The sequence below is a fragment of the Oryx dammah genome, unplaced genomic scaffold, assembly GCF_014754425.2.
Source record: "Oryx dammah isolate SB20612 unplaced genomic scaffold, SCBI_Odam_1.1 HiC_scaffold_25, whole genome shotgun sequence".
NCBI classification, from domain to species: domain Eukaryota; kingdom Metazoa; phylum Chordata; class Mammalia; order Artiodactyla; family Bovidae; genus Oryx; species Oryx dammah.
The window spans coordinates 46,030,969-46,038,424 of NW_024070209.1; positions in this window are offsets into that span (position 1 = coordinate 46,030,969).

The following is a 7,456-nucleotide window of genomic DNA, read 5'->3' on the forward strand; positions in this document are numbered from 1 at the left end:
CTCTGCAAGGAGGATGAAGGGGTTCAGGGGAAAAGCATCCTCACCTGACAGGTCCCCAGCTCCTCAGAGTCCAGGGCAGGCCACCTGTGGGCATCCTGGTCCATGATAACATCCCTCCATCAATATGCAGAAAAGAGATACATGTCCTCCAAGACTGAAGTTCTGGCTCATGTCTTTTTCCAAAGCCCCTTTCCCAATTCCCATGGCCTGCAAATTATAAGGTTTTCCAGAGATTAATGAAGGTAGAAGATGCCAGCATTTTATTTTTCTTTCCTTTTAATTATTTTTTAACTTTTTATTTTGCATTGGAGCATAGCTGATTAACAATGTTGTGATAGTTTCAGGTGGACAGCAGAGGCACTCTGCCATACACGTACTTGTATCCATTCTCCCCCAAACTCCTCTCCCATCCAGGCTGCCATATAACATTGAGCAGAGTTCCTATGCTATACAATAAGTCCTTGTTGGTTATTCATTTTAAATATAACAGTAAGACTCTAGCATTTTCTGTGCCAGCAGAACTTGAAGAGACTCTGGGGAAACATATTGGTGTTGATGAAAAATTAATCACTAGTCAATCTAAGAAAGAAATGAGGGCTTCCCTGGTGGTCCAGTGGTAAAGAATCTGCCTGCCAGTGCAGGGGACAAGAGCTCAATCCCTACTGCAGGAGGATCCCATATGCCAAAGGGTATCTAACCCAGTGCACTACAACTACTGAGCCCACGTGCTGCAAGTACTGAAGCTCACGTGCCTAGAGCCCATGCTCCACAGCAAGAGAAGACACTGCAATGAGAAGCCTGGACACCACAACAAAGACTATCCCCTGCTCACTGCAGCTGCAGAAAGCCTGCACACAGCAACAAAGACCCAGCAACCCCCCAAATAAATAAATAAACAATTCTTTCTATTTTTTTTTAAAGAAAGAAATGGAAAATTGTATTTGCACCAATCTGGGGATTGTAACCAAGGAGACAGTCTCTCAGAGAATTCTTGAGGACTTTTCTATAGAAGTGAAGGGAGAGCCCACTATATATGTGATTTTGGCAAAGGGGTACATGCAACCAAGAAATCATCTTAGTTGAAGGTTACTGTTATTTTTCAAAGAACAGGGATCTTGGTGTTTTTAACGCTTTTCTCAGTATGGGTAGATGCAAGAAACTGGGTTCATAAAAGTTTCTCCAGAATATACCTGTCTCGGGGCCAGTCTGTCAGTTTTTCCAGCGTACTTAGTGCCTCAATCTGATCTTCCCCTTGAATTTATTTCAGGGTATACTATAGGTTAGTGACTGCAGTAGCTAATGGCTTCATTCTTATAAAACTGGATGGTGGGCACCATTCTTTGTTTTACAATCCCTTCCCTTTTGGTCTTAATTTTGATCAAGGATGGGGAAGCATTTTGTGACTAATTTGTCCCACAGAGCCCTAGGAATGCCCAGGTCAGACGAGGATTTCACTGAAGGTCACTCAATATGCTTTTTGTTGTCTTTTTCCATTACATTTTTTTCAGTATTTTTGAGGTATAATTGACATATAGCATTCTATTATTTTCAGGTATACAACATTTCTATACAATGTGAAATGATCATCACAAGTCTAGCTATCACATGTTACCACACAAGGTTAATTCATTATTATGGATTATATTCCATATGATGAACTTTACATCCCCATAACTCAGTTTGTAACTGCAAGCCTGTACTTCTTGGCCCCTTTACCCATTTTGAGTCCCCAACTCCTTCTATTTTGGCAACCACCAAACTGTTCTTTCTGTCTGTAAGTCTGGATTTTGTTTTATTTGCTTTGTTTTTCAGATTTCATATATAGGTGAAACCATATGAAAATTGTCTTTCTCTAACTTCACTTAGCATAATACACTCAAGAGTATATCAGTGTTGTCACAAATGTCAAGATTTTATCATTTTTTATGGCTGAATAGTATTCACATTATCACATACCTCTTCTTTTTTTAATCTGTTCATCTAACCTGGACGCCTAGGTTGTTTATACATCCTGGCTGTTGTAAATAATCCTACAGTAAACATGTGCTATGTCATGCCAACTCAATGCACTTTTAGTGGATATGTTGAAAGTGAAAGTCAAGTTGCTCAGTCGTGTCTGACTCTTTGTGACCCCATGGACACCAGGCTCCTCCATCCGTGGGATTTTCTAGGCAAGGGTACTGGAGTGGGTTGCCATTTCCTTCTTCAGGGATTCTTCCCAACCTGGGGGTCGAACCCAGGTCTCCCACATTGTAGATGGATGCTTTACCATCTGAGCCACCAGAGAAGTCCACTGGATATGTTAATGATAGCCAAAAGGCTCTGGACTGCCTGTCTTTCTGGACTGTTATGATCCGGAAAATGGTTCCCTTTTGTTGCTTCTTCCCATATCTGCTGCTGCTGCTGCTAAGTCGCTTCAGTCGTGTCTGACTCTGTGCAACCCCATAGACGGCAGCCCATCAGGCTCCCCCATCCCTGAGATTCTCCAGGCAAGAACACTGGAGTGGGTTGCCATTTCCTTCTCCAATGCATGAAAGTGAAAAGTGAAAGTGAAGTCGCTCAGTCGTGTCCGACTCTTAGCGACCCCAGGGACTGCAGCCTACCAGGCTCCTCCGTCCATGGGATTTTCCAGGCAGGAGTACTGGAGTGGGGTGCCATTGCCTTCTCTGTCTTCCCATATCTAGAGTTACACTATTAAGATCATTGATCTTACAGAACTATATATTTGATCAATCGTTTCATCTATTATTCATTTTATCTAAGGCTCAAGCATGCCTTTGGTAATGTAAGAAACAATAATCTTGTAAAAGGCAAGATACAAGTAATAGAGCTAGTAAAATTAATAAGGTCATGACTAAGTATTTGAACTGAGGACTTCCATTAGGTATGGCTTTCTTTAAGTCATCTGACCAGTCTGTGCTGCATCAGTTTCTCCCTTTAAGGGAAAGGCTGTGTTGGCATTGCACATAAAGTTCATCAAAGATGTCTGCATGTACAAGGCAAGTGGTGGGTCAGTGTGATCCCCTTACAAGACTGAGAAAGAAATTTTATCTTTTAAGGAGTTACATGGCTGGTGCCAGAAGAAGGAAACTAGATTTCTACAACTGAACAGGTTTTTCTGCCATTGGGGAGGTCTGGTTAATGCATAATACGGACGCACAGTGCTTACTAGAGGGGAAGGGGAGGTCAAAGGGCAGAAAGTTTTTATGTCTACATTTTTCTTGTCTTCCCTTAAAATAGGTTCCCCCCCCCCCATCATTAGGAAATAGTTGGTACAAACTCCCATGACAACTCAGAAGTGTGAGATGCTCCTTAGGGTGGGTGGTGGGTGGGTGGGGATAAGATAATCCCAGAGGCCCTCTTGACTCCATGTGAAGAAACTGAGATTGGCAGAAGGATTGGAACCATGGGGTTTTCCCCCAAGAGATCAATGGGTTGAGTGATGACATGTCCACCCTTGAAGACAGTTTGGTCTGGGACCTATGCAGGTCTCTCCGAGGATGCTAAATGGTGGGAAGAGGCAGGGTGATGCTGATGGTCTTACTCTCTCTGACAACTACATACATATTGCTACAGAGAAGCAAAATTTGCCACTCCCAAATATGTCTCTTTTGCACGTGAATTATTTTAGGCTGATTATTTTTTAGCAACAGAAGACTCAGAAAGTCTTTCTTTTTATCTCCTCTTTAGCTGCCTTAGGGCTTCCGAGATGGCTCAGTGGTGAAGAATCCATCTGCCAATGCAGGAGACACAGGTTTTATCCCTAAGTTAGAAAGATCCCCTGGAAGAGGAAATGGCAACTCAATCTAGTATTCTTGCCTGGGAAATCCCATGGACAGAGAAGCCTGGTGGGCTACAGTCCATGGGGTCCCAAAGAGTTGGACATGCATGCACAAACATAGCTGCCCAAATACTGGATAAAGGGCCTGTTCTGGGAATAAAGCGCCCTCCAGAGATATTTGCAAGAATATGGGCAGGGTGTGGTGGGGAAAATGTGGCACATCCCACTGTCTCTGCAGGGCCCAGAAAAATGTTTGCTTTTCCATCTCCTTGTTAATCTCCTTTCTCCTCTTTGAAGTCCCAAAGCACTACCCAAACATCTTTTCTGAATCTCAAAAGCAATATGTATGTATCACTACAGTAAAAATTAAAATTAACTGAAATAGTATGATTCTGTGTCCTTGTTTTACTCATCTAAAAGTATCTGTCTCTTTTTCACTAGGGTGGGGGCTGAGTCCCCTTTAAGGAGATCAATATAAGAAATCCAGGAGGATTTATCTGAATCACAACCATGACATCAGTCCTCTTTTCTCTTTGAGAGGAAAACCAAACATCTGAAGAATGTACTTGAAGGCATCAAGCTCATTTTTCATGCTCATGTTGGAAATTCGGCCTCAGTTCTTGTCGTTCCTGCTGACAAAGTTGATGACAAACTGGAACTTCCATTTCCTGCTTCCAGAGGAATACATTTCTTTGATGTCCAAGTAGCTCAGTTCTTTCTGAGGCCCTTGAGTCAAAAGAATGACTAAGTCCTTAATTCTGCATGGAGTGCCTCATCCTGATTTCTCAAAGCTGAAAACCCAGATGTCCTTTTCCTGGTTCAGAGTGAGATGGATGATGTTGGAGGCCCAGCCTTGGTGATTCACACAATCAGAGGAGGCCACATCTGGGCCAGACAAAAATCTAGGGCTGTACTATCCCGTAGACTACCTGCCCTGCCTGCATTCCACTTGTAGGAAATTTTCCTTCCCTAAGTTTCTCCAGCCTGGTGAATGTAGCAGAATCACTAGCAGTTCAGTTTAGTTCAGTCTCTCAGTCGTGTCCGACTCTTTGCGACCCCATGGACTGCTGCACGCCAGGCTTCCCTACCCATCACCAACTCCTAGAGCCTACTCAAACTCGTCCATTGCATCTGTGATGCCATCCAACCATCTCATCCTCTATTGTCCCCTTCTCCTCCTGCCTTCAAACTTTCTCAGCATCAGGGTCTTTTCTAATGAGTCACTTCTTCGCATCAGGTAGCCAAAGTATTGGAGTTTCAGCTTCAACATCAGTCCTTCCAATGAATATCCAGGACTGATTTCCGTTAGGATGGACTGGTTGGATCTCTTTGCAGTCCAAGGGACGCTCAAGAGTCTTCACCAATACCACAGTTCAAAAGCATCAATTCTTCAATGCTCAGCTTTCTTTGTAGCCCAACATGTCTCTGACTAGATGGACCTTTGTTGGCAAAGTAATGTCTCTGCTTTTTAATGTGCTATCTAGGTTGATCATAGCTTTTCTTCCAAGGAGCAAGTGTCTTTTAATTTAATGGCTGCAGTCACCATCTGCAGTGATTTTGGAGCCCCCCCAAAATAAATTCTGTCACTATTTCCATTGTTTCCCCATCGATTTGCCATGAAGTGATGGGACCAGATGCCATTACCTTAGTTTTCTGAATGTTGAGCTTTAAGCCAACTTTTTCACTCTCTTCTTTCACTTTCATCAAGAGGCTCTTTAGTTCTTCTTCGCTTTCTGCCATAAAGGTGGTATCTGCCTATCTGAGGTTATTGATATTTCTCCTGGAAATCTTGATTCCAGCTTGTGCTTCATCCAGTGCAGCATTTTGCATGATGTACTCTGCATGTAAGTTTAATAAGCAGGGTGACAATATACAGCCTTGACGTACTCTTTTCCTGATTTCTAACCAGTCTGTTGTTCCATGTCCAGTTCTAACTGTTGCTTCTTGACCTGCATACAGATTTCTCAAGAGGCAAGTCAGGTGGTCTGGTATTCCCATCTCTTCCAGAATTTTCCACAGTTTGTTGTGATTCACACAGTCAAAGGCTTTGGTGTAGTCAATAAAGCAGATATTTTTCTGGAACTCTCTTGCTTTTTTGATGATCCAGCAGATGTTGGCAATTTGATCTCTGGTTCCTCTGCCTTTTCTAAATCCAGCTTGAACATCTGAAAGTTCATGGTTCACATACTGTTGAAGCCTGGCTTGGAGAATTTTGAGCATTACTTTGCTAGCATGTGAGATGTGTGCAATTGTGCAGTAGTTTGAACATTCTTTGGCATTGCCTTTCTTTGAGATTGAAATGAAAACTGACCTTTTCCAGTCTTGTGGCCACTGCTGCGTTTTCCAAATTTGTTGGCATATTGAGTGCAGCATATTCACAGCATCATTTTTTAGGATTTGAAATAGCTCAACTGGAATTCTATCACTTCTACTAGCTTTGTTCTTAGTGATGCTTTCTAAGGCCCACTTGACTTCGCATTCCAGGATGTCTGGCTCTAGGTGGGTGATCACCCCATTGTGATTATCTGGTTTGTCTAGTTCTTCTGTGCATTCTTGCCACCTCTTCTTAATATTTTCTGCTTCTGTTAAGTTCATACCACTTCTGTCCTTTATTGTGCTCATCTTTGCATGAAATGTTCCCTTGGAATCTCTTCTAATTTTCTTGAAGAAATCTCTAGTCTTTCCCATTCTATTGTTTTCCTCTATTTCTTTGCATTGATCACTGAGGAAGGCTTTCTTATCTCTCCTTGCTATTCTTTGGAACTCTGCATTCAAATGGGTATATCCTTCCCTTTCTTCTTTGCCTTTAGTTTCTCTCCTTTCCTCAGCTATTTGTAAGGCCTCGTCAGGCAACCATTTTGCCTTTTTGTTTGATGGTTGAGGAATAGGACAGGAGACCACTTTCTCTGCCACAAATTCATCAAAAGATCATTTGAATGCTGAGCAACTTCCACAAAACAACTTCTGAACACTGGCAGAGGACATCTGGCACCCAGAAATGCAGCCCATTCTCTTTGAAAGAAGGTAAGACAAAATATAAAAGACAAATATATATATATATATATACTATTGATAGTATGTATAAAATATATCACTAATGAGAGCCCAATGTATAGCACAGGGAATGCTACTCAATGCTCTGTGGTGATCTAAATGATAAGGAAATTTTAAAAAAGAGTGGATATATGTACATGCTGTCCTGTGCTTGGTTGCTCAGTCGTGTCTGACTCTTTGTGACCCCATGGACTGTAGCCCTCCAGGCTCCTCTGTTCATGGGATTCTCTAGGCAAGAATACTGGAGTGGATTGCCATGCTCTCCTCCAGGGGATCTTCCCAACCCAGGGATTGAATCCAAGTCTCCTGCATTTCAGGCAGATTCTATACCAGCTGAGCTATCAGGGAAGCCCCAGATATATGTATGCATATAGCTGGTTTATTTTGCTGTACAGTAGAAACTAACACAACATTGTAAAAACAAACAAACAAAAACAACTATAGTCCAATAGAAATTTTTAAAAAAACCTATCTGCTCAGGCAGGATGTGGACTTACCATAAGTCTTTTTTTGCTTATGATTATACGGATGTGACAGTTGGACCACCAAGAAAGTTGAGAGCTGAAAAATTGATGTTTTTGGACTGCGGTGTTGGAGAAGACTCTTGAGAATCCCTGGGAC